At 39.0% G+C, this 26,004-nt stretch overlaps 1 long non-coding RNA gene across 3 annotated transcripts in view; it reads right to left on the bottom strand.

Moving 5' to 3' along the window:
* Positions 1 to 25,167, bottom strand: part of LOC144306024 (uncharacterized) — a 36,008-nt gene extending 10,841 nt beyond the window's left edge. Inside the window, exons 1-3 of one of the 3 annotated variants that reach the window (XR_013373053.1) lie at positions 25,061 to 25,167; positions 23,676 to 23,786; positions 17,026 to 17,170 (exon numbers count right to left, since the gene is read on the bottom strand). This is a non-coding gene — a long non-coding RNA (uncharacterized LOC144306024). Of the gene's footprint in view, positions 1 to 17,025; positions 17,171 to 23,117; positions 23,325 to 23,675; positions 23,787 to 25,054 lie in introns of those variants that run through there. The other 2 variants (XR_013373057.1, XR_013373050.1) reach the window with 2 other exon arrangements.
* Positions 25,168 to 26,004: the final 837 nt, after the last annotated feature.

The following is a 26,004-nucleotide window of genomic DNA, read 5'->3' as shown; positions in this document are numbered from 1 at the left end:
TTATCAGTGGTTCAGAGAATTTGACATCCCTTAGTGCAATGGCAAACCTTGCCACCCCACCTGGAAATAATAGAAAACTGTTTCCACCAAAAACAGAAGAACACAGGGAAAATCCATTTAATTCATATGAAAGTAAAGCTAGAGACTCAAACACCCAGGAATCTTCAGGGAGAAAAAAAAGCAGTTATTCTCAAACCAGGAGGCATATAAGAATCATCTGAGGAGTTTGTGAAACATTTGGATGCCCCAGACCCAGCCTTAGGCCAATCGATGGTTCACCAACTAGAACATTTGTCAGAAACATCTGGAGGGCTTATTAAAACAGATTGCTAGGTCCCTCACCAAGTTTCTGATTCAGTAGGTCTGTGGTAGCGTCTGGGATTTTCAATCCTAACATGTTCCTGGATGAGGTTGATGCTACTGGTCTGGGGATCTCATTTTGAGAAATACTTCCCTATATTAAATATTTTGACATTTCTGAGGACAATATCCAGACATCAGTACTTTTGTAAAGTCCCCTTGGAGACTGCAATATGTCACCTAACTTGAGAACTACTGACAATAGAGAGGAACACAGATACCAGAGCAAGGAGCTATGATGGCTCATTCATACTTCCAGTCTACTCAAGACGATGAGTCCTAAATCTTTGCAATTATCCTTCTGATAATTAGATGACTAGGCCTATGCTTCTGTGGAACATGCAATTTAATTGAAGGACACTAAGAATGCGCCAAAATATTCTTTCCTTTTTTCTTTTCATCCCTTTCCCTTTCCTTAACAAGTTACCTAAACTTCATGGGGCACATAAGCTTACTCCCTGTGTTTTAAAGACATGAGACAGGCTAGCCTGAATTTCCTTATGGATGCTGGAAGAAGTTAGACTTAACCACAGATGCCCGCCTCACCTCTGTAGTCTGAAGACATTTCTAACTGAAAGAACAGCCTAGCAGGACACTGTAACTGTGAAATGCCAGAGGTCACTAAGTTGACCTCATCATGGCTATCGGTAGGCCCATTCAGTCAGAGAAGATGGGTCATGAGGGCACTTTGCATGAATTTCTCATCATCTGCAGTCAGTGGGATGATACCTGCTAAACTGGAAGGGGTGGATATTAACCTGATAGTCATTAATTAAGGATAGCTACTAATCAATTAATATTGACCTGTTGTATGATCAAGTTCATTTTATACATTTTATTATTTAATTTAATCATGACAATGGTATGAGACAGACATTAGGTTTGTTTTACAGAGCAGAGAGAGAAAATAGTTTGACAAAGATCAGAAAGAAAGCTGGATTTCTACTTATTTGAGTCTGACCTGGTACACCAGTGAATGCTGGAGATTTCTGTCTAAAGGCAGACCAAGAGAGGAGGCAGGCAGCAACACGGAGCTAAAGTATGGCATGTACTGAGACTACAAATGTTTTTAAACAACAACAAAAAAAGTGCTAATGAGGTTCAAGAGCAAGGCTAAGATGGTTCAGAAGACCATGATACCAACTTCACTGGCATAAGGCCTCCTTCTTGGACTAGAATAATACTTCGTCGATGAAAAAACAAACACAACAAAAACTTGGAAACCTGATTCTCATTAGCCAAAGATATTGTTAACACGATGTAGTAATTTATGCACATACAGTTGACCCTTGAAAAACTTCGGAACTGGAGTTACTGATCCCCACACAGTCAAAAATTCATGTGTAACTTTTGACCCCTTCAAAAAACTTAGCTACTACTACTTACCTACTGCTGACTGGGAGTCTCCCCAATAACATCAACAGTAAATTAACACAGGTTTTGTATATTATATATATTACATACTGCAATCATATAATAAAATAAGCTACAGAAAAGAAAATGTTAAGAAAACCATAAGGAAGAGAAAATACATTTACTGTACTATATTTATTTAAAAAAAAAATCTCTGTGAGGCAGCCCAAGTGGCTCAGCAGTTTAGCACTGCCTTCAGCCCAGGGTGTGATCCGGGAGACCCAGGATCGAGTCCCACGTTGGGCTCCCTGCACGGAGCCTGCTTCTCCCTCTGCCTGGGTCTCTGGCTCTCTCTTTCTTTGTGTCTCTCATGAATAAATAAATAAAATCTTAAAAAAAAAATCTTTGTGTAAGTGAATTTTCTCAGTTCAAAGCTGTGTTGTCTAAGGGTCAACAGTATATGCATAATGAATTTGCAAAATCTGAAGACATGCAGCAAATACTGATTTGCAGCTTTTTTTTTTCTGTTAGCAATCCAACGAGGCAATTTTATTTACATCTAAAATATGATTTTTAACAAGTGCATTTTATTATGGTATGTGTGTGCATGTGCCATATTTAACCTATGGTAGGACTAGCAGTTCTCTTTATAAAATAAAGTTTTGGTAAAGATTATAATAAATGCTACATCTTTACTCATTTTTAATGTAAAATTCCTACAAGTTGAAATGCTGGGTCTTATGTAGGCTTATTTTTAAGGTCTCTGACACCTCTTACTAAATCGCTAGTTCACAGCACATCATGTCAGTGTGCCGCCCCATGGAAGGGGCCATTTGTTCCAGTCTGGGTGTATCCCTGGAGTGGCATGCTGCCCAGAATGGCCTGCTTCTGCAGGGGGCGCTGCTCTGGGATTTAGCTGCTGTCTCCAGCCTTTGGCTTGAGAATAACTAAAAAGACTTCATTCTCATTAAACCCCCTACTCTCCATAAAGTTGTTGATCCTCTTATTTTTTTTAAAGGTTAGGATTGTCTTTATTCTTTACAAATTGAGACTATATACATGTTGTATATTTCTGAATCAAAAACACCTTTGTCTTCATAGCTGGGTTAGCAAACACACAAGGAACTAGAAAAAAATGTGATACTTATAGTGATCACTGTATTAAAAACCTGTTGGGCATTTTTCCTAAAGTAGTTTTTTTTTTTTTAATATCTTGTCATTCTAAGCAACTGTTTCTAAAGAAAAACACATTTATCCCAAGCAAAAAGGGCACAAGGGGCAGAGTTTGGCTTCAAGAGATATAGCTCAGATTCTCAGGCCTAGTGAAGAACTCACAAAATATTCTACAAAAAGCTTTATTTTGTTAAATGAGCATTCCACCTGCATTGTCAAAGGGTGCCTACATCTGCTAACCCCGAGGATACACTGGATATTAATGCTTTTAAATACCAATTTAATAGGTAGAAATTAGTGTCCATAGAAATTGTTTTATTAGCATCACATCCTACTACAAAGTAATAAAAAAAAACTTAATTAAGCAAATAGGATTTCTGCACCAGTCACAGGTTTATCAACACTATTGTAATGAGAAATGTTGGCTTAAATCATAATTTAGGCTTATGAACACACTTAGCTACATTTCCTCTTCATGTTTCTAATAGCCTTGTCCTTCACTAACTCTGGACTTTCTGACTTAGAACTCTCAGATTCAGTGTGTGTGAGTGTGTGTGTAGGGGGTGGTTATTTCCCCAAACCCTTTGTGTTTTGGAACTAATGAAAGAAATATTTTCTCTTTAGGAAAACCAGCATTTCTATTTGTGTCTTCATTTTTCTACCATACTCCACCCCCTTGTTAACCACCTCATTTCCCAATTAACCTAGGGATCCCCGATTCTGGGGGTGAAAGGCAAAACAAAGAGTTGTGCAGACAATATATAATACCCCCACGAGGGCGTCAGAATTTGACAGCCTTCAATAGGTTAATTTTTCAAAGTGGTAAGCTGATATTTCTGTATAAAATGCACATCTGCAGGGTAAATGGTATTAAGTGTTGGTGAATTATGGTCCCAGCCTAGGGGTCACTTGAGCTTCGGTGCTACAAGCACCTTAATGCTTTTTTGAATGAAGGCTCCACTAATTGCTTCCATATGATTCTCCCCTTGTCCCTCCTCCCAACCTCCATCACCGTTCCCACCCCCTCCCCAATTGCGCTTTGGCACACACAGGAATAATGAGCTATGAAATTGTACCATGTTGATTGGAGGCTGATGTTGGAACAGAACCTGCCATTCTCCCCTGGATTTGCTTTGACTCTTGAAGTTCAGACAGCTTTGGGGTCAAGTCCCAGAAGCCATAAGTCCACCCCCCTGCTCCCTACTCCCCCATTCCTTTAAACCACTGGGAGTGCACACTTAGACTGTGAAGAGGCAGGCAGACCATTAATTAGCTTGACTGTTATGCTGTCTGGTGGAAGCGGGATCTGAGGGCATTTTAAAGGGTGTGTTGGCATGTTGATGGGAAGGAGGGAGGCGAAAGGGGTTGTAAGCATTTCCAAAATGGGCCACTGCAGGATCCCTTGGGTGAGTCATGCTGGCCTTGAAATTAGCCTTCTGAACCTTGCCTACTCCCCACCCAGATCACCCCACAAAGTCTGGACCCTGGCACACTGGAAGGGGCAACAGGAGACAACTCAAGCTGGCCTCCTGGATGGAGGTTAAATTTTAAAATATTATCGATTTAGCTGAAAGAGGACGAGCAGGAGACCCGGCAACAGACAAATATGATGAAGAAGAAACCGTGTATGGATCTGGCACCTCTTGCTCGCCAGGCGCTTTCCTAAGCATGGTGTGTGGGCTCTAACTCCCCTGGCTTGGGTGGGAGGCGGGTATGAACATGCCCACGTCTACTAGGAAGGAAAGAAGGCTCATCACATCAAGCTGCTTGCCTAAGATGACAGCTCTAAGCTCACAGATGGTGGATCTAGATCCAGTCTCAGGAGGGCCTGACTTTAAAGCCTGTGCTCTCTGGCAGCATCATCTAGTGGTACTCGGGTGTGTGTTCTGGAGTTATGCAGAGTAACAAGCTGAGGACCCCAGAAACACTCAGTTTTCACATCTGTAAAGTAAGCATGGTCTTTCTATATACCCTATATAGCTATTGTGAGATAAGATAGGATAAGAATGCATGTATAGCAATTAGCGTAGAGCACCTCTTAGCATTCAGAAGATGTTAGCTGTGGGTGCCTCAGTGGCTCGGGTGGTTAAATCGGACTCGTGCTTTGGCTTGGGTCATGAGATCGAGTCACACCTCTGGCTCTGCACTCAGCAGAGAGGGTACTTGAAGATTCTCTCCATCTTCCCCTACCTCCCACTCTCCCTCTCTCAAATAAATAAATTTTAAAAAAGAAGATATTAGTTGTATTTATACTAGTTTTTGTTATTAGTATTTATATTTCCTCCTAGAAACCATCAATCACCACTACCTCCTAATCCTTGATCCTCAGGAAGGCCTAGAGCTCCTTATGCCAAGCTACCTTTGACCTTAAGCTGGCTTCTTTTCCTGATTGGTCCAGTTTTGCCTTCTCTTGAGTTTCTCTAGTGCTACCTGTCCTGTTCTCCTGGCAGTAGCACACACCGCTCTTCACATTAATTGTATTATTTAACTAGTATTTTCATTTAATAACTATTTATTGCCCTCCCCATCCTGTGTTTATGGCTTATTCTTCCTCAAGCCATGAGTCTCTTCAAGAGCCTGTGTCTCTCCGTAGAGTCGGGGCCTCACATTTTTCTGAGTTTCTTAGGGCACCTGGTTTGAAGCCATGCTAGTATTGCTGCTCCAAGAAAGTTTGAGAATTCTATCTTATAGCATTTTATTTAAAAAAATTAAAGATTTTATTTATTTGAGAGAGGGGGAAAGAGAGAGAGAGAGAGAGAGAGAGAGAGAGAGAGAGAAACTACAGACCAGACCAGAGATATGGAGAATAAAACCAAATTCTACCAAATTTCCCCATATCTCTGGTTTGGTCTGTAGTCTGTACCTGGCTAGCCACTCAGAACCACCTGCATGTCTCAGGCCACTGTGATTGATGCTGGCACCTAGATGTGAGCCAGCATTAGGAATTAGATGTAGTTGGGGGAAAGCAGAAACAAAAACACCTAAGCAAGAAAAATAGTTCCAAAAAAAATTTAACCAAACAAAATTTTATTTGTTTTTAAAAGCTCTATTTTCCCACTATGAATTTGACATGGTAGCCACACAGATGGTTGACATTTATTTATCTTTACCCAGCACAAATTCATGCTGAATGTATTTAGAGTCAGGATTCTTTCAGACACATTTTATAAAAGCTCAACACAAACTAGCTTAAGTGAAAAGGTTGCTAGGGATAAATTGAAAAACCAAAACAGCTTTCAGGGATCTTAAAAACTGGAATCCAAACCATTTTCTCTATCTGCCCCCCGCCACACACCTCTATTTTTTTCCCCTTTCCTCTAGAACCACTGATCTATTCTTTGTCTTTTTTTTTCAGCTCTGGGATTACTTGCTCAAAGCTCCATAATCAAATAAGAGATTTTCTCCAGCAGCCCCACTTAGAAAACCACTAGGGGAATTCTGATAGAAACAAGAATAGGGAATATTATAATTAGCATAGTCTGGGGCCCATGCATCCCTACCCCAATCCCTGAGATAGTCAGAAAGGCCATGTAATTTTTCTTTAATATTTATTTTGAGAGAGAAAGAGAGAGAGCAAGCTCGCGGCAGTAGCTGGGGGGGCCGAGGGGGAAAGACAATCTTAAGCAGGCTCCATGTCCAGCACAGAGCCCATCTTGGGGCTCAATCTCACAACCTTGAGATCATGACCTGAGCTGAAATCAAGAGTTGGATGCTCAACCAACTGAGCTACCAAGGCTCCCCATACTTAATCACTCTCAACTATCTTAAGATAGTTGGAATAAAAAGGTTAAACAGTTGAATATTATTCGGTTATTTTGTTTTGTGCTTATTTGTTATGTGTCTATATAATACATATTTACTGAGCACTAAGGAGAGAATAAACATTAGATGTGGTTACTACCCTTGTGTAGCTAATACTCCAATGGAGAGGTATGACAAAGTGAGGTGTCATGGAAGGAAAAGTTCAGGGTGCTCCGGAAGTATTCCCCAGGAGCTCCTAACTCAGAGAAGGGATGGATTCCAGGAGAAAATCCAAGCTGAGATGTGAGAAGTGAATTAGAGTTGACCTGGTGAAGAGGAGGGGAGAGAACATTGGTGCCTGTGAGAATGCCTAATGTTACATTTACTTGTGTTCATGTCTTCTCTACTCTACTGCTCCCTAAGAACAAGATCAATGAGTTGTTTTTCTCTGTGTCTTTCATGTCTTCTTCACCTACTCTGGGGGTCCATGGCGATATTAATATTTATGTGGTAATTAAAGTATGCCAGGTACCCTTCTAAGTCCTTTACATTTTTAATTGATTTAATCCTCCTAACAATTCTATGAGGTAAGCAAATTTATCAACATCTTTTAAATGAGTAAACCAAGGTACAGAGAGCTGGGGTAATTAGTACAAGGTTACAGAGTTGATAAATTCTGCAGCCCAAATTTGAATCCAAGAAATCTGATGTTGGAGTCCAAGAACTTCTCCATGATGCTATATTGTCTATTGAATGATGGATGGACAGATGAATAAGAATAAAACTGGAGGTATATGACCCGCAAAACAGAGCATCCAGGGATAATGTCCAACAGAAATATACACAGGGCTGAATGTATCTGTCTTAAAAACCAGAGATATAACTTGTCGGTTAACCGTGGACATGGTAATGTCTGGTTGGAAAGCTACGAGGTACTTTCCCAGGGTTGCAAATCAGTTCTTCAAAACTATACTGACTCCCTTTGCAATAGAGACCTTACCAAAGTGCAAACAGGGGTCTTGTCATGTTTGAGAGTAATCTTGAATTCCAATGTTCTGAACTCCAAATAGCTTTGTAATTCCATTTTTTTTCTTGATTTCCCCAGATTCCTCCAATTATTGTCCAGCACCTCACCTTTGCCATTTAAGAATCCTAAAATAGGGATCCCTGAGTGGCGCAGCGGTTTGGCGCCTGCCTTTGGCCCAGGGCGCGATCCTGGAGACCTGGGATCGAATCCCACGTCAGGTTCCCGGTGCATGGAGCCTGCTTCTCCCTCTGCCTATGTCTCTCCCTCTCTCTCTCTCTCTCTCTCTCTCTCTCTCTCTCTCTCTGTATGACTATCATAAATAAATAAATAAATAAAATTTAAAAAAAAAAGAATCCTAAAATAAACGTAAGTCCTTGTAAGACATCCTAGAAGGTCAAGTAAGAAGTCTTTTCCATTTTGGTGAAAATCAATGATGCTTCTGAAGAGTTTATAGCTTAGCATTCCAGTATCTGTTTAATAACTATTCAGCTGGTAAAGGATGAGTTCCATAGAGTTGACGGCTATTTTATTTGAGGTATAATAGTACAGGATAGTCCCAGAGATTGACCTTTGCTCCAAAAATCTCAGATATTGTCTTTGAAATTTCTCCAACTCCAAATCTGAGTATTCTAGTTTCTGAACTCTGCAATGAGGGACATATGTACCTTCCCAAAGTTCTTATGGAGGCTGGAACACTGTTTCTGGAAATGGTACCACTTCTCCTTGTCATTGGGAAGCTACTAGAATCAGACTATCTATCAAATCTATTACCATACTTTGTACCTAGGCCCAGGACTATCTCACCAAGTCTGTACACCTGCTCTCGACAGACTGGCAAAGGAATTGATAATGTTCCTAACCAGAGAGAATGGGAGGAAATATGAAATTTTAACTAAAATAAAGCATTTTCACTGAAAGCTACTGACTCTTTAAAAAAAAATCTGGTGAAAGAATTTGAGCAGCCAACTTTAAGAAAATGGCATATTAGAATAAAGCAGAAGCAGGAGCAAGGGGAGGCTGTTAGGGCTACAGCTACTGACACAGTTTTGTAGTGTCTGCATTTTACTGCAAGGCCTTAAAGGGTTCTAGTTAAATGCAGCAGAGCTGCAGAATTGCAAACCCTCCTACCCAATTTATGACCCGGTAAATTGCACTCGTTTGATTGAAAAAAAAATACTTGCATGGTTGAGCAATTTATATCTTTTTATGGTTTAACATGTATCATAAGCTTATAAACCATTGGCTTTTATTTACTTCTTTATTCATTGACTTGTTTACTTTTATTTGCCTTTTCATGTATAATGTCCATTTTGCTATTGGAATATTGACCTTTATTTTACTGATTTGTAAGCACTTTTTATGGTTATTGTTTATTAACTACACACCTATTATGTTTATAGTTTCCTGTGCCCCCAAAATGCCAGTCACATAGTATCATGCTTGATAAATGTTTACTAACTAAAGAAAAAATTTAAAGCTTATCTTTTGGGAGTATGGCAGAGATTGCTAGTTAACAATGGAAGAGTCTCAGCATAATGTAGCTCATCTAACTTTGCTGCAGAAACAAATGACCTCCACATCTCTGGAGTTTATAATAAAATGATTAATTTCCTAGTCACACACACATCAGCTCTGGTGTGTTTGGTTCCGTACCATGTCTTTTTTGCCTTAGGACGCACGCTAAAAAAGTAGTCCCTATAGACAGCAGAGACTTCACATGTTAGGGAAACATCTTACACCATGTGCTTAAGTGTCTTAGACCATCTGCTCAAAGAAAACATATGTCAAGTTAGCCATAAGTGGTACAGGGATAAGCTCCATAGGGTTGAGTCCAGGGAAGGGGGACAGTGAGTATTTGGAACAAATAAATACAGTGTATTACAACTAGGATCCATTCTCCCCGTCTTTAGGCAGTAAATAGAACCCTGAGTTTTAGTTCTGCATATGGCGGCCTGGCCAACGACTGTATTTCTAAATCACACTTGCAGCTAAGTGTGAACATTTGTGTTTTATGAATGGAATCCCAGCAGAACTGTAACCTTCAAGTTAAGGTGTTCTCCCTCCATTCCTCTGCCCTCCTTATGACTAGAATATAATTAATTTTGGCAAATTATAACCTGTTTTTCTAAATGGATCTTGCTTTTGATGTCTTTGCTTAACTTAAAGGGACAAAGGTTTTTTAATCTGTGTTCCTATAAAAGTTTTAACTTTTAAATCTTGCGTTTAAGTCTGTGATACATAGTTTGTATATATGTATAGTATGAGGCAAGGATCTAAACTCATCCTTTGTCTGTGGATATCCATTTGTCCCAGTATCATTTGTTAAAAAGACTACTCTTTACTTCAGGACACTTGTTAAAAAAAATCAGCTGACCATAAGTGTAAGGGTTTGTTTACACACCCTTAGTTCTGTTCCATCGGGGGTATATCTATATTATTAATATAACTGTATATCTTTATGCCAGTATTACTCTATCTTAATTGCAGTGACTTTATAGGATGTGTTGGAATTGAAAATTATAGATTCCTCTGCTTAGTTCTTTTTATTTTTTTTTAATTTTTATTTATTTATGATAGTCACACAGAGAGAGAGAGAGAGAGGCAGAGACACAAGCAGGCTCCATGCACTGGGAGCCCGACGTGGGACTCGATCCCGGGTTTCCAGCATCGCACCCTGGGCCAAAGGCAGGCGCCAAACCGCTGCGCCACCCAGGGATCCCCCTAGGAGAGTTTTTTAAAACCATAAATGCATATTAGATTTTCTTAAGAGGTTTTCCAGCAGATATTATTATTATTATCATGTGTTTTTATCTATCAATATGCTGCATCACATTAGTATGCTATTTATTATTCTATTATTATTTTATTGATATGCTATATTACATTAATTAACTTTCTAATGCTATCCCAACCTTGCATTCCAGTCATGTTGTATAATTCTTTTTCTATATTATTGAAATTGATTTGCTAATATTTTCTTGAAATTATTGTGTCTATATTTATGAAGGATTGTGATTTGTAATTTTCTTTTCTTTATGATGTTTCACTGTATTTGGTATTAGGGACTCGTATCCTCAAAGATGGAATTGAAAAGTCATTCCTTCTCCTTAATTGTCCGTGATAGTTTATGAAAGCTTTGTATTTTTTCCCTAAATATCCTATAAAATTCACCAGCCATCTGGCCCTGAACTTTTATCTGTGAGAAGATACTAGCTTAATTTCTTTACTTGACATAGGTTTGGAAAGAACTGACATCTTAATAATATTATGACTTCCTACCCATGAATATGGAGTATCTCCCCATTTATTTAGATCTTTTTTTAAAATTTATTTCAATAGAGTTTTGTGGTTTTCCTCATATAAATCTTGTGCATATTTTGTTGGAGATATACACAAAAATTTCACTTTTTGGTGTTAATATAAATGGTTTTTAATTTCAAATCCCAATTACTTATTGCAGGTATAGGAAAACAATTGACTTCTGCATATTGACTTTGTATCCTACAACCTTGCTATAATCTCTTATAGTTTCCAGTATTTTTTTTTTAATTGGGGACTTTCTAAATAAACAGGTATGTCATCTGTGAACAAATATAGTTTTATGACTTCCTTCCCAATAGTTATACTGTTTAATAATTTTTCTTGTCTTATTTTATGAGCTAGGACTTCAAGTAACATGTTGAATAGAAGTAGTAAAAGGGCATAGCTTTGTCTTGTTCCTGATCTATTGCATCTATTTTCTCACCTTAACATATGATGTTATTTTGTAGATGTTCTTTATCAAATTAAAGATTTTCCTTTTCTTTCTAGTGTAGTTGTCAAATGCTTTTTATGCCTACATAAGTATGATCACATGATGTTATATTTATTAGTTTGTTTCTCTAATGGATTGAATTGATTTTTCTTTTTCTTTTTCTTTTTTTTCCTTTTTTTTTTTTTTTTTTTTTTTTGTAAATTTGGACCAGGCTTGCATACCTAGAATAAATCCCACTTGGTCATAGTGTGTAATTTTTTTATATATATTGTTGCATTCAATTTGCTGATATTTTGTTGAAGATTTTTCCATGACCCATCTATGGGTCAAGAGAAGTTGTATTTTCATTTCTTATAATATCTTTGCTACTGATAATAAGATAATGATGTACTTATAGAATGAGATAGGAAGTATTCCCTCTGCTTCTATTTTCTGGGAGAGAATTGGTATATATATATATATATATATATATATATATATATATATATATTTTTTTTTTTTTTTTTTTACTTAAATGTTTAGCACAATTCACCAGCAAAGCCATTTGGGTTTAGTACTTTCTATTTGGAAGGTTATTATTATTGTTTCAATTTCTTTAATAAATATATGTCTATTCCAATTCCAATTCCAATTATCTATGTCTCCTTTTATATGACTTGGTGGATTCTGTCCTTCAGTAAATTGATGTATTTCATTTATGTTACCAAAGTAGATGAAGCATAGTATTCATCTGGGCACAGTGAGTCATATCTGTGAGTTTTCATTTCTGATGTTAGCAATATGTCTTTTCTTTTTTTTTATTAGCCTACCTCGAAGTTTATCAACTTTACCTTTTTAAAAAATTAGCTTCTGGTTCTGTTGATTTTCTCCTTGATTTTATGTTTTTAAATATAATTAATTTTGCTCTTTTTTCAAGTTTTTAAAAATTTCTTTTAGCTTTAATTTGCTCCTTTTTTCTAATTTATTAGGGTAGAAAGAAAATTTGAGCATTAATTTTTATTTTCTAAATACATGCAGCCAATGCTATGAATTTCCCTCTAAGACTGCTCTTGCTACACCCCACAGGTATCAAATTGTATTTTAATTTTCATTTAGTTAAAATATTTTAAAATTTCTTTTGAGACTTCATTGACCCATGTATTTTTTAGAAGTGTGTTTTTTATTTCCAAATATTTTGGAATTTTCCAGCTTTCTATTGTTGATTTCTAGTTTTATGCAATAGAATTAAGAGAGCAGCTAGAAACATCGGGGTGCAGGTGTCCCGGCGTTTCATTGCATTTGTATCTTTGGGGTAAATCCCCAACAGTGCAATTGCTGGGTCGTAGGGCAGGTATATTTTTAACTGTTTGAGGAACCTCCACTCGGTGTCCAACGAAAGATGAATGGATAAAGAAGATGTGGTTTATGTATACAATGGAATATTACTCAGCTATTAGAAATGACAAATACCCACCATTTGCTTCAACGTGGATGGAACTGGAGGGTATTATGCTGAGTGAAGTAAGTCAGTCGGAGAAGGACAAACATTATATGTTCTCATTCATTTGGGGAATATAAATAATAGTGAAAGGGAAAATAAGGGAAGGGAGAAGAAATGTGTGGGAAATATCAGAAAGGGAGACAGAACGTAAAGACTGCTAACTCTGGGAAACGAACTAGGGGTGGTAGAAGGGGAGGGGGGCGGGGGGTGGGAGTGAATGGGTGACGGGCACTGGGTGTTATTCTGTATGTTAGTAAATTGAACACCAATAAAAAATAAAAAAAAAAAAAGAATTAAGAGAGCAAACTTTATATGATTTCTATTATTTTAAATTTATTAAAGTGTGTTTTAGGGTCTAGAATGTGGTCTATCTTGCTGAATGTTCCATATGAACTGAGAAGAAAGTGTGTTCTGCTATTATTGGATGAAATATTCCATAAATGTCAATAAGACCCCATTGATTAATGCTATTTTTATGTTTATCTATAACCTTTTTAATTTTTTGCTTATGGATCTGTTGACTACTTACAGAGAGGTGTTGAAGTCTCTACCTCTAGTAGTGGCTTGTCCTTTCTTCAATTAGTTTTGTCAGTTTTGTCTCAAATAGTCTGATTTTATATTGTTAGGTGAATGCAAGCTAAAGTCTATTATATCTTTTTAGAGGATAATCTAATCTAATCTAATTAGTTACTCTAGGTTTCTATTGATTAGTGTTATGGTACATCTTTTTCTATCCTTTTACTTTAAACATATCTATATTTTATAGTTAAAGTGGGTTTATTATAAACATATAATCTGGTATTGATTTTGTATCCATTCTATCTCTATATATTTTTTTTAATTTTATTTATTTATGATAGTCACACAGAGAGAGAGAGAGAGAGAGGCAGAGACACAGGCAGAGGGAGAAGCAGGCTCCATGCATCGGGAACCCGACGTGGGATTCGATCCCGGGTCTCCAGGATCAGGCCCTGGGCCAAAGGCAGGCGCTAAACCGCTGTGCCACCCAGGGATCCCTATCTCTATATTTTTTCACTGGTATATTTAAAACACCCACATAAAAAGTGATCATGATATGTGATTGTGATTTTTTCAATTTTTACACTTATTCTGTTTATTTTTTAACTTCCCTCTTTTTCTTTTTTTTCTAGTTAATTTGGTTTTTTAAAATAAATTTATTTTTTATTGGTGTTCAATTTACCAACATACAGAATAACACCCAGTGCTCCTCCCGTAAAGTGCCCCCCTCAGTACCCTTCACCCATTCACCCCCACCCCCCGCCCTCCTCCCCTTTCACCACCCCTAGTTCGTTTCCCAGAGTTAGGAATCTTTATGTTCTGTCTCCCTTTCTGATATTTCCCACACATTTCTTCCCTCTTTTCCTGATTCTTCTGATTTTATTTGAAAATTTTTTATTATTCTACCTCTGCCCTTTCAGTGTATCAATTACATATATTTTAAAAAATACAAATCTAAGTTGCCCTAGAGTTTTCAATAAGCATTTATGAGTAGTCTAAGTCCATCTTTTTAAAATGATTTTATTTATTTATTCAGGAAAGAAAGTTCAAGTGAGAGAGAGAGAGAGAGTATGAGCAAGTGGGATGGGGAGAGGCAGAAGCAGACTCCCCATTGAGCAGGAAGCCCAATGTGGGCTTGATCCTAGGACCTCAGGATTATGATCTGAGCCAAAGGTAGATGCTTAACTGACTGAGCAACTCAGGTGACCTTAAGTTCATTTTCTAATACCACTGTTCCCCTTAATTTATAGTGTAGGTATAACTGAGCATTTATAATTTTCCTATTTATAATTGAATATTCCTACTCTTTCTTCTTATCACATGGACACTGCTACTCATTTATTCAACTTGTCCATATGTTAAATCATCCAATAAATTGTTACTATGAACTTGAACAAGTGTTTATTAAATCAAAAAAGAATAAGCTAGATAGAAGATTTTTCTTTTACCTTCATTTTCCTATAATCTCCTTTATGCAAATTTTAAATTTCTGATTTATTTCATTTTCATTCTCTCTGAAGAACATTTTTTTTGAGAGAGAGAGAGAAAAAGAGAGAGTGAGCTTGTGCCTGAGGGGAGGAGGGGGAGAAGAAGAGGGAAAGAATGAACTTGGGGCTTGATCTCTTGATCCTGAGATAATGACCAGAATGGAAATCAAGAGTTGAACTGAGACACCCCAGTGCCCCTGAGGAACTTTTAATCATTCATGCAAAGTAGGTCTACTAACAATGTTTTGCCTAAGTTTGTTTGTCTTAGAGAGTTTTTTGTTCCTCATTCGCTTTTGAAGGATAATTTCACTCTATAATGAATCTTAGGTTGACTTTCTTTTTTCTTTCAACAGTTCAAGTATTTTACTCTATGTTCTTCTTGCTAGCATGGTTTCTGACAAGACGTCAAATGTAATGTTTATCCTTCTTCCTCTTTAGGGAGCATGTCCCTATCACCACCATCTCTGGCTTTTTTGATGATTTTTCTTTGTTTTTGGTTCTTACAATTTGAATATGGTATGTCTAGATATACATATTTATTATTATCTGGGTTGGTGTTCTCTGAGTTTCCTACAACTGTGGTTTTGTGCCTATCATTAATTTGGGAAAATTCTCAGCCATTATAACACCAATTATTTTCTCAATTCTCTTTCTTCTCCACCTGGTATCCCCATTACACATACGTTACATATTTTAAGTTGCCCCAGTGTTCTCGCATATATGGCTGCCACCATCATTGTCGTCATCTTCTCCTTCTTCTCTTCTTCTTCTTTTCTTTTTCTTTATTCCTTTTTTCTTAGTGATTTTCAGTTCAGGAAGTTTCTACTAGCATAGCTTCAAGCCCACTGATTATTTCCTAGGCCTTGTCTAGTCTATTTATCAAAGGCATCGTTCATTTGTGTCACAGTGTTTTTGACTTCTAATATTTCCTTTTAATACTCTCTTAGCTTGTTCATCTGTCTTCTTGCATTACTCATTTACTGTTATATGTTAGTCTCCTTTTTCTTTAGAGTCCTTAACATATTAATCCTCATTATTTTAAATTGTCTATCTGATAATTCCAAAATCTCTGCTATATTGATGTCTGGTTCTGTCCTAACTCTTCAAACTTTTTTGTTTTTGTTTTTATTTTTTTCTATTAATTTTTTTTTTTTGCTTTTTAGTATGCCTTATATTTTTTGTTTAGTGCTGGATATGATGTATTGGGTAAAAGGAGCTGAGGTGAATAGACTTTTATTGTGAGTTTTTATTTTTGTGGCTAGAAATTAGGCTAAAATTTCTTGTAGTGCTCTTGTTTTTGTCTTCTCTGTTGTCTTTGAAAACTTTTCCTTAAATATATCCTGAGAGTTTCACTTCTTTTATTTTTAATGCCTGTCATTATGTGGGAACCCTTTTGATGTAGTAGTAAGTGTGGGAACGGAGTTTTCTATAGTCCTATGACTAGGCCTCAGTCTTTTAGTGAGCTTGTGACCCTATCATGACCATCACAATGCTTCTCAGTCCTTCTGTCTCCCTTCAGTGACACAGGAAAGCTAGAGAGGAACGGAGTTGGGTTATTTCCATTCCTCCATATGGAAGGTGAAAGCTGACTGGAGTTAGGTATTTCCCTCTCACTAGGTTCGTCAGGCTCTTATAAAACCCAAGGTGATTGGGCTCTGATGAAATAATTTTCCCTTAAAGGCAAGTTTTTGTTAAAGACAAAAGAATATTCTGTATATTTCAAAGTAGTTACCTTTCCCTTCCCCCTGAAAGAAGGATGAAGGAATTTTTCTCTGATATTCACCCTAACAACCTGGGTGGAGAGCTCTTGGAGGTAAAACTGATGGAAGTGTGGGGAGTTCCTATGACTAATAGCCCCTGGAATTTTAACTCTCAAGCTTGTCCACAAAGAAGTTCTAGAAACTCAATAATTGGTTTAAGTTCTACCGTGGTACTAGCTCCAGAGGATGGCTTCTGTTCCTGAGATGTTGTTCTGGTATCCTGTAATTATCTGTGTCTCCAGTTTTGGGGGGCAGTACCTTGCCTAAAACTTGTCCAGAAGTGCTCAGACTGATTCTGAGAAGTCTCTTTTCTGAAGGTATAAAAATTAGAAGAATTCTAGGTCCAGAGTATAACCATTTAGTCAAAGTACCTTCATTAAGTGGAGAGAGAGCAGCTCTTCCCTGAAGATTTAGTACTGCAGGGTGGCAGTGAGGTAGCACATGTCTTGTATGGGTACAAAGGTAAACCCAGTGTTATCATGGCCACTTTCTGCTCAGCAGCCAGTGTTCTCCTGTCTACAAAGAGATCATGAAAAAAGAACTGAATCTGATTGAATTTCCAAACTTAAAACATCTATAAGCATTATGCAAACTCTAAGTATATAATGTGGGATGAGATTGGGGATCTTATAATTGAATATATTAGACTTTTAGGCTTCTTAGTATTAGGGTCATGTGGGTATTTGATTACTCAGTCAGTGGAGCATTCTGTTTTAACCCAGGAGCTGGTAGAGGGCTATTCCACTTAAGTAAATATGCTGAAAGGAATTGAATTAAAAAAATTCCCCTAAAGTCAAATCACACAGTTATGCTTTCAACAGATGAGGGTCAGGCATACACAAAAACAAATAAGACATAGGCAGAAACCAGACTATGTGTTTAGCTGAGTCAAGACTCAAACTGAGGGCAATGCTGGCTTAATCATAGGATAAGGGATCCCTGGGTGATGCAGCCGTTTGGCGCCTGCCTTTGGCCCAGGGCGCGATCCTGGAGACCCGGGATTGAATCCCACGTCGGGCTCCCGGTACATGGAGCCTGCTTCTCCCTCTGCCTGTGTCTGCCCTCTCTCTCTCTCTCTCTCTGTGAATATCATAAATAAATAAAAATTTTAAAAAATCATAGGATAATAATCCCATGGGTCAGGAGATATCATTTGGGTGAAGTTTTAGAACACCAGATGGCATGAATAAGTGTGTAAAACTAAAACATCTGCAGATTTTTCTATAGGAATGTAAAGCAAATTAAATTTTAAAAAATACAATAAAACTTATAAAGTTTATGGTTTGGCTTTGAAACAGGACAAGCAAGATATATAGAGAGACACTGGAGACGTTAAAAATGAGCACTTCAAAGAGATCAGCAAGTGTTGTTTGGAACTTTATTTTCCTCTTTTTAAATAATTTTTTTCTATTTTAAAATAGTTATAGAAAATCCTGAAAACACAGAAAATAATAAAGAGAGAAACATACATCCCACTTCATCCTAAAGCCCAAGGTGATATCTGTTCCCATTTCAGTGTATATTATTACATCCTTGCAGGATTTTTTCCCCTGATAATAAGTCTTAAGCCGGGAGTATCAAGCAAGACCTCTCTGTGGATTTAAATATTTGAGCTAAGACCTGAATGACATTTGAGTGCTAGTGATGGAGATGGCACCAGCAAAGAGAATGTGATAATGTGGGAGGTTTGACTGAGGAGGGTTCAGAGGAAAGGGATAAATTTGGGACTTGATAGCCTCGGAGACTGTCTTCCATTGTGACATGCACTTGAAATCTGGGAGCAGGGAAAGCTCTTATACAAAACAAAGAACTCCCTTCTCTGGCATTTAGGAAAGTATGTTCCACAAATAACTAGCTCTAGAAGATGTTAATTAGTGTTGACTGGAAAACACAGTTCTATGGCCAAATAAATTAATTATTAACTGGGTTAAATAAAATCAAATAGGTTTCTGTACTGCAGAATTTCTCATAAAGTTTAATGTGCTCATATGCCGTACAGAATCTCTGAGACAGGAAGTGGAGAGTGCTGTATTTCTCAAATACTGATTAAGAGGGTAACCATAGAAGAGGCTAGTATTCCAAAGTATGCATTTCAGCAAATTCTCCCCTATATCTATTTGAAACACTGCTTTGCTCATGTTTCCAGAGAAACAGGAGAGAGAATTCAAATGTTCTGTAAAGACAAGTTCAGAGACAGCTATGAAGAGCTACCATTTGTTAGGCATAGAACAGGGTACCTCCCAGTGTTCACCATCAGACTCTCAAGACTTACTGAGAGGATCATCTGGGTAGGAAAGCAGACCAGAGACTACTGTCCTGGGGCATGAAAAGAGCTGGATAAAGAAGGGGTGAGCCAGGCACAAGTCAAAGAGAACCAGGGAACTCAGGCAAAGCAGGCACTAGCCCATTCTAGCTCTGCTTGTGCCCATTGCACAGAGGATACAGAGGAAGCCAGCTCATCAAAGCTTCTGGAAAGCTAATTGCCCCGGGGGTTATCTCACTGTGGTTAGAAGCATCTTTTTGCAGCTGAAAGCACTCCCAATGGAAGTTTCTTCCTTGCTTTTAAAGAAAGCCGTCTTGGGGAAATTACTTTCTAAATTGGGCTGTGATGATCTAATTCACTATACTACAGAGAACTGTGTTGATTTTGACATCTACCTATCTAACACTGTAATACTCATGTGGGAAATAAAGCAAATTATGCAGGGTTTATAGGGAAGTTAAATGAATCAGTCAAGACTATAGCAGTAATCAGACCATGTGTCTTCCAGAGGGTTGTAACTATCTTTTTATGAATATATATTATCTGGGAGATCTTGAAAGCCTTGCAAAATAACCCTTGTGACTCTTATTCAGAGAAGAAGGAGCGTTAGGTCAGAAATAATCTTCACTGCGCAGGGACTGGGCAGTAGAAGGAAGGGTGTAGACTTTGTAGAGTAGGACACGGGAGGGTTTTAATTCTGCTTGTTGATTCCCTTAGGCCCTGCACTGGGCCAGTTCCTAAATCAAGCCATAAATATCTACAAGGTCCCAAATCACTTGCAGCATGCTCTACCTTGAGTCACTAGCAATGTGACTCAAGCAGTTGCATGTTCTCCCAAAGCCCCAGTTCCTCAGCTGAAAAATTGGATTAGTAATATTTAACTCTCAGAGTTCGAATGAGGTAAATTTAAAATATACGAAAAGGATCCCACAAGGTTCTCAAGTACATAGTAAGTGACACACACACACACACACACACACACACAAGTACTCACTGAGCAAGTTATTGGCAGGCGAGGCTTATTTTTTGCTTCTTTGGTGTTCAAGTTATGAGCCATCAGCACTGATGTTTTCTTTAAATGGCAGTAAAAGGCCTTGATTATCAGGCATTCAGGTTGCAGGGAAAAGTTATGTAATCTGAGATGGCTGTATAACTGTAGATAAATTATTTAATATCTCTGTTTTCTGTCATGTATCATTTAACATAATTCCATCCCATTCTAATACAGAGTTTTCGGGTTCAGGGGGGCTCAGAGGCCTGGGTAAGGAGGCCCAGCTCCCTGTGACTTTAGACCAAGCCCCTTCACATTTCCAAGTCTCTGTTTCCTTGTGAGTAGAGTATCAGTGATGCTTGTCCAATTTAATTCCCAGTAATAGAATCAGGAAAAATTGAGGTAAAGTGGAGGTACTAGGTGGGCTTTGTAGAGAGGGATACCTCTCTAAGTCAATAGAAACAGCAAATGGGGAAAGAGAATTCACAGGCCTCTTCTTGTTCGAGTCTTCATCAAGATGCAAGGAGACCGTGCACTGCGGGCCAGGAGATCATGTTTTCCGATTTAACTGTGTCTGTCTGTGTTATCTTAGCCATGCAGTTCGATCTCTTTGCTCTCCATCTTACCATCTGATAGAAAATTGGAGGAGGGGACAGGCGGTGGAGGGTGGGAGGGCGAGATTGCAATGAAATGCAAAGATTTCTCACTGCTCTCCATTCTATGAGTCTATGAGTATGATAACTTCCCTTTTTTGTTGCCACTTCAAGTGATGGAGTCAACATTTATGTCGACTTGGATTCGGTTGTTGTAGAGAGATATTTGCCAGAGGCATATACAGTAGTGGAGTTCGATAAACTGCCGTGTTCTGCAAAAGTGCATCTTTTACATTTTCTTGCAGAGGAAACAAATGCACAGCTTGGCTGCTCTTTAAAGAACTTTCTGTCCCACATTCTTGCTGGTCAGATACCAGGTGCCAAGTAGCAAGTGATCCCACAAGAATTTGGCTTTGGCACTGCTGAAGACAAAGGGGTCATTTAAAAATTTCACAGTTGTGGGCAGGCTCAACACCTAGCTTGAAGCACAGAGCCTGATTAATTGGGTTGTCACTTCCAACAATTCTGAGCTTTGGCCTTTCCATTTGCCAGAAGAAAAAAGAAAGCAACATTCCTATACTTAATTTTCACAACCTTGAGTCAACAGAATGTGACAAAGGCTGGCTGTTTCTCAGCCATGAATTTCTTCTCCCTATAATACTTAACCTCCCTGCTTCTTTTCAGTTGTCAAATTGAGGTAACATGTAACACTAAAACTTGGATGCAAGAAACCACTCCCATACACATGCCGTCAACACAAAACATACGCACACATTCAGAGTTAGATGCTCAGACACACCTGTGTACACTCACATATCACATCTACATGTCCTTGTTGAATAATTAATATTGTTAATCTCTTTGGAGCTTTTTAAGAGACAGACTTTTGTTTCCATTATGTGCCTGTATTTGTCTCATTTCATAATTAACTATTAGTAGTAATACTTATGCTGATGGTCATAAGAGCTGACAGCTAACAAGTGCTTAATATATATAAGGCTTTTTGTTAAGTGCTTTATGTACAACACCCCTCCCATAAATGCTATAAGATCAATATCGTGGTTATTATTTGAACTTGTATAGATGAAAGAACCACTGTGTGAAGAGATTTAATCACTTGCCCAAGGACATAAGGTGTTTGAACTGGTTCTCAAATTAAAGTGTTTCTGATTCTAAATTCCAAAATTTGGCCACTTTCTTCTACTCAATCCCACACATATGCCCAAACTTAAAATTTCAAACAATTAAAAGAAGACTTCGATGCACCTTCTGTGAGTCTTGAACTGAGCCCCTCCCTGGTTATGAAGCAAGGAGGAGTTTCCTTCCTAATCTCGAAGCAGGAATGAACGGTGTACTGGAGGTTGAACTATGCACAGTGGAGGATTGTTGATCATTTTTAAAACAAAATGGCAATTTAATATGGTTTATAGGCCCAAAGTATTATATGTTTGGCACCTACCAGGATATCTCAAACGAGAGTGGGGCAGGGGATGTAAGGATGTGAAACATCAGGTAGAGGGCTCTGGAGTATCTGAGCGAGGGAAGAACTGGAGAGGACGGGCCTTACAAAAGACATCCGCATAAAATAAACATACGAGTAGAAACAGAAACTGATCTGTGAGCCAAAAAATACATGTCACCAGTTTTCAACTCTAGCTTAGAAAACAGATTTACTAGTAATTAGAAGAGGGAAAACTAAGACTAGAATTTTCAGAAAGCTGCACAGAAATATAGAATCTCTTTTTTTTTATTTTTTTATTGGAGTTCAATTTGCCATCATATAGTATAACACCCAGTGCTCATCCCGCCAAGTGCCCCCCTCAGTGCCCTTCACCCAGTCACCCTATCCCCCCCACCACCTCCCCTTCCACTACCCCTTGTTCATTTCCCAGAGTTAGGTGTCTCTCATGTTTTGTCATCCTCACTGATATTTTCACTCATTTTCTCTCCTTTCCCTTTTATATGGTCTCATTCATTTGGGGAATATAAAAATTAGTGAAAGGGAATAAAGGGAAAGGAGAAATGTAGAATCTCTATGAGCTCTTTAGAAGGGGTACAATTGAAATAAACAGAATTACAGTGAAAGAACCAGGGACCGTTTATTTTAAAAGTATCTGGTCTTGGGGCACTTGGGTGGCTCAATTGGGTGAGCGCCCAACTCTCGATTGGGTTAGGATCTCAGGGTCATGGGATCAGGATCAGATGGGATTCAGACCTATGTCATCAGTGGGGAGTCTGCTTGTCCCTCTTTCTCTGCTCCACCCCCCTCCTCGCTCAGGCTCCTGTTCTCTCTCTCTCAAATAAATGAATCAAGTCTTTAAAAAAAATTAAAAATAAAATTTTTACTGCATATTTTACTGCAGTACAAGAAAATCCAGTAATCTCACAATTTAGGTAATAATATTTTGGGGACAGTTGTAACACCACCCACAATTCCATCTCACTAGAACAGGTGACCTAGTCTGACAATAAATTAACAAATACCGATCAAACACCTGTACGTGCTCAGTGCTGTGCCAGATGTTTGAGAATAAAAAAGATAAATAAATAGAAATGTATAACCCAGGGTTCTTCTGTTCACAAAATCACCAATTTGATTTTTAATTATCCCTGACTTTTATTTTCTGTCTTAGCTGGTGTCGATGTCAAGGGAAAAAGCCCAAATCCGTCCTGGTGGGGAATGCGCTGCCTGGGTCTTTTTTGTTAAACTAGCATTCCGTTTCTGTCAAACAGTGTCAGGCATTCCGCATCCAAGGCCGGATGACCGCCCGTCTTCTTGCAGCTCTTCCCCAGGGGAGTTTGAGTCCAGTCTCGGAATCCATCCTGGGGGGCAGGGGGAGGTGCAGCTCAACCCAAATTAAGGCAGTGTGGAGAGTGACAAGTAAATGAGTACAGGGCTACTCCAGCTCTGTCTGCCCTTTCAGAAAGTAATCAAGTCAAATTATCTACTAGAAGAAGCTAGGCTCATGGCTGTGGGGCGTGCAAATGAAAACCAGATTCAGATACAGGCTGCCTTGAGAAAGCCCAGGACCCTTTATTTAAAGACAGAGAGAGTGAGAGAGAGACACACAGGGAGAGAGACAGAGAGACAGAGAGGGAGAGGGTACAGGGGAGAGAGACAGAGAGAGAAGGAAAAGGAATCATGTTTTCTCCCCATGTCCAGATTCTGCTTACTTTTAATCCTTTGCTCTTATTCTTGTTATTTCTTCCCCCTTTCTGTTTGTTTCCTTCTCACAATCTTCTCCAAGGAAGCCGAGGACTCCAAGAGCAGACTGAGGGCAACCTCTTGGTGTAGGCATGGGGCAGAGAGATGGGAGAGGGAGTCAGTGCCCTGGCAGGAATGCGCCCAGGCTCTGGGATGGCCCTCAAGCAGCAAGATGGGAAGAGGCGAGAAGCTGTTTTAGTCTAAAGCTTCGGGTCTTTGGGCCACTGGTTCTTTGCCTGGCGATTTTACTCCTGGGGGGACATTTGGACAGTATCTGGGGACATTCTTGATTGTCAGCGTTGAAAGGATTATTACTGGCATCTATTGGAGAGGTGATCTTAAATACCCTACAGTGTACAGGGCACACGTAGAATTATCTGGCCCAACATGTCAATAGTGCCCAGATTGAGAAAACCAAGTGACAGACGGTCTAGAAGAAAAGGGAGATGGAGTCCCCTTTCTAGAAGAAAAGGGGGATGGAGTCCCCTTCCCAGCTCATTTGAAACTGGAGCCTGAAGTCACATTAGAAACGATCTTTCCAATAATGATCTCATCTCCTTGGGATGAGAGGATTAGCAATGGAAACACTCACGTATGGGCTCTCTCACTGGACCACAGCCCTCATGCTGCCATCTACTCCCAAGAACCATGGTTCCCTTTCTGAACAGAGCCACCTTCAAGAAGCTCCGCTGTAGCAGGGTTCTGGTCACCCACCACACCACCTGCTTCTCTCCCACACTTAGATGTGTGTCTGGGTAAAATCAGGAGGATCTCAAAGAGGAGAAGAAGCCTCAAATGGATAGTTTCTGTGAGCTGTGTGGATGGAAAAGGGACAAAGCCAATCATTTTGTCTTAAGGCCACACACACCCCTTAGCAAATAGGTCTCTCAAGCCCAGGCATTGCAAGATAGGTTAGTGATAGTAAACAAATTTTCATTTGGGGTGATATTGGATCAGGGAGTTCAGCAGAGGGAACGAGGGAGCTAGCATGGTGATGGTTCACTTTATCTCCTGGCAAGTCTCCTCAGCTCCCTCACCTTTTGTGGCGATCAGCCCCCAGATGGTTTTCGGTTTATCTAATGCAATTCACAGAGTCAATCTCCACTCCCAACTCTGTATTCTGTTTTTATTTCTAACAGAAAAAAATCCAGTTCCAGGGGGTTGATTGTTTCTAAGTTCCAGAATGACAGAGGAACCTGCTTATCCCTGGAGCCCACTCGGGGTTTGTTATGATAAGGAGTGAATTCAGAGGGAAGAAGTGAGGATATGAGCCCGGGGCCTAAGGGGAAGGATTTCACAGGTGGCTGTGGCTACATCAACAGATTCTATTGATCAGAAGACCAATTACCTGTACCTGATCAGGTGTCTCTGGGAATGTGAGTTCCAGGTCTTAGAGCTGTCCCTTCTTCAAACCATGCTGGAAAGCACCACCTCCCATCCCAGGCTTTACTGGGGGGCACTGGGAATGAGGAAACACGACTTCAACTTAAAAACATATAATATTTATGTGCTAATTCTTATTTTCTCCCTTCTGTTCTTTTTTCCTTAGCTAGTGCTTTTCTCTGTCTTCCTCTCTCAGTACAAAAGCCCTAGTTCAAAGAGATTTTTACATTGCCATGGCAAAAATACCACATCACGTTTCCAAAAGTCTTAAGTGCTTGCAAAGAGGCTCAGAGGGTGGCTTGAGCACTGACAGGCTTGAACAAAATGATTTCTGGATGCAGTGAATGTAACTCAATCAGAGGCATGTGGATTATATTTCTCTTAAAATCCACACCATTTTAAATGAAAGGAAGAAGCATTAGATCAAAGAGATGCTAAATTTTGTTCAGCCTCAAAAGACCGTGGGCAAATTGCTCACCTCACTTGTTTTCAGCTTCTACTCTATGGGGAAAGGAGGCTACACTTAGTAATCTTTCATGCCCCTTTCTAACTACAGAAGTCTGTAGCTTTCTGAGCCAGAATTCATCCCACGCAGTACCCGTTGAGCTTGGCTTTTTTGGGGAGACCAGGGTTCCTGACAGGTCAATCAGGTGGAGCTCTGAGGCTAGATTGTCCAGTGACCAAGTCCCCTTGGTCTTTGCTCACCGTGAAAACGACAAGAGAAGTGACACTAAATGAAATTCTCACCCACCATCTGGAATCACAATACTTGTTTTGTTGTTTTCAAGGGGGCAGAGGAGCAGCAATGATGAGATTGTACCCAACAGCCTCTGCCAATTCTGATGGAGCATCAGGAAATTGCATTGTTTTAAAGGCCTGAATTATGTTTAGTTGAATGAGAAGCACAAGGGGTTG

This window comes from Canis aureus, chromosome 3 (assembly GCF_053574225.1).
Source record: "Canis aureus isolate CA01 chromosome 3, VMU_Caureus_v.1.0, whole genome shotgun sequence".
NCBI classification, from domain to species: Eukaryota; Metazoa; Chordata; class Mammalia; order Carnivora; family Canidae; genus Canis; species Canis aureus.
This window is presented reverse-complemented; position numbering and strand designations above follow the sequence as displayed.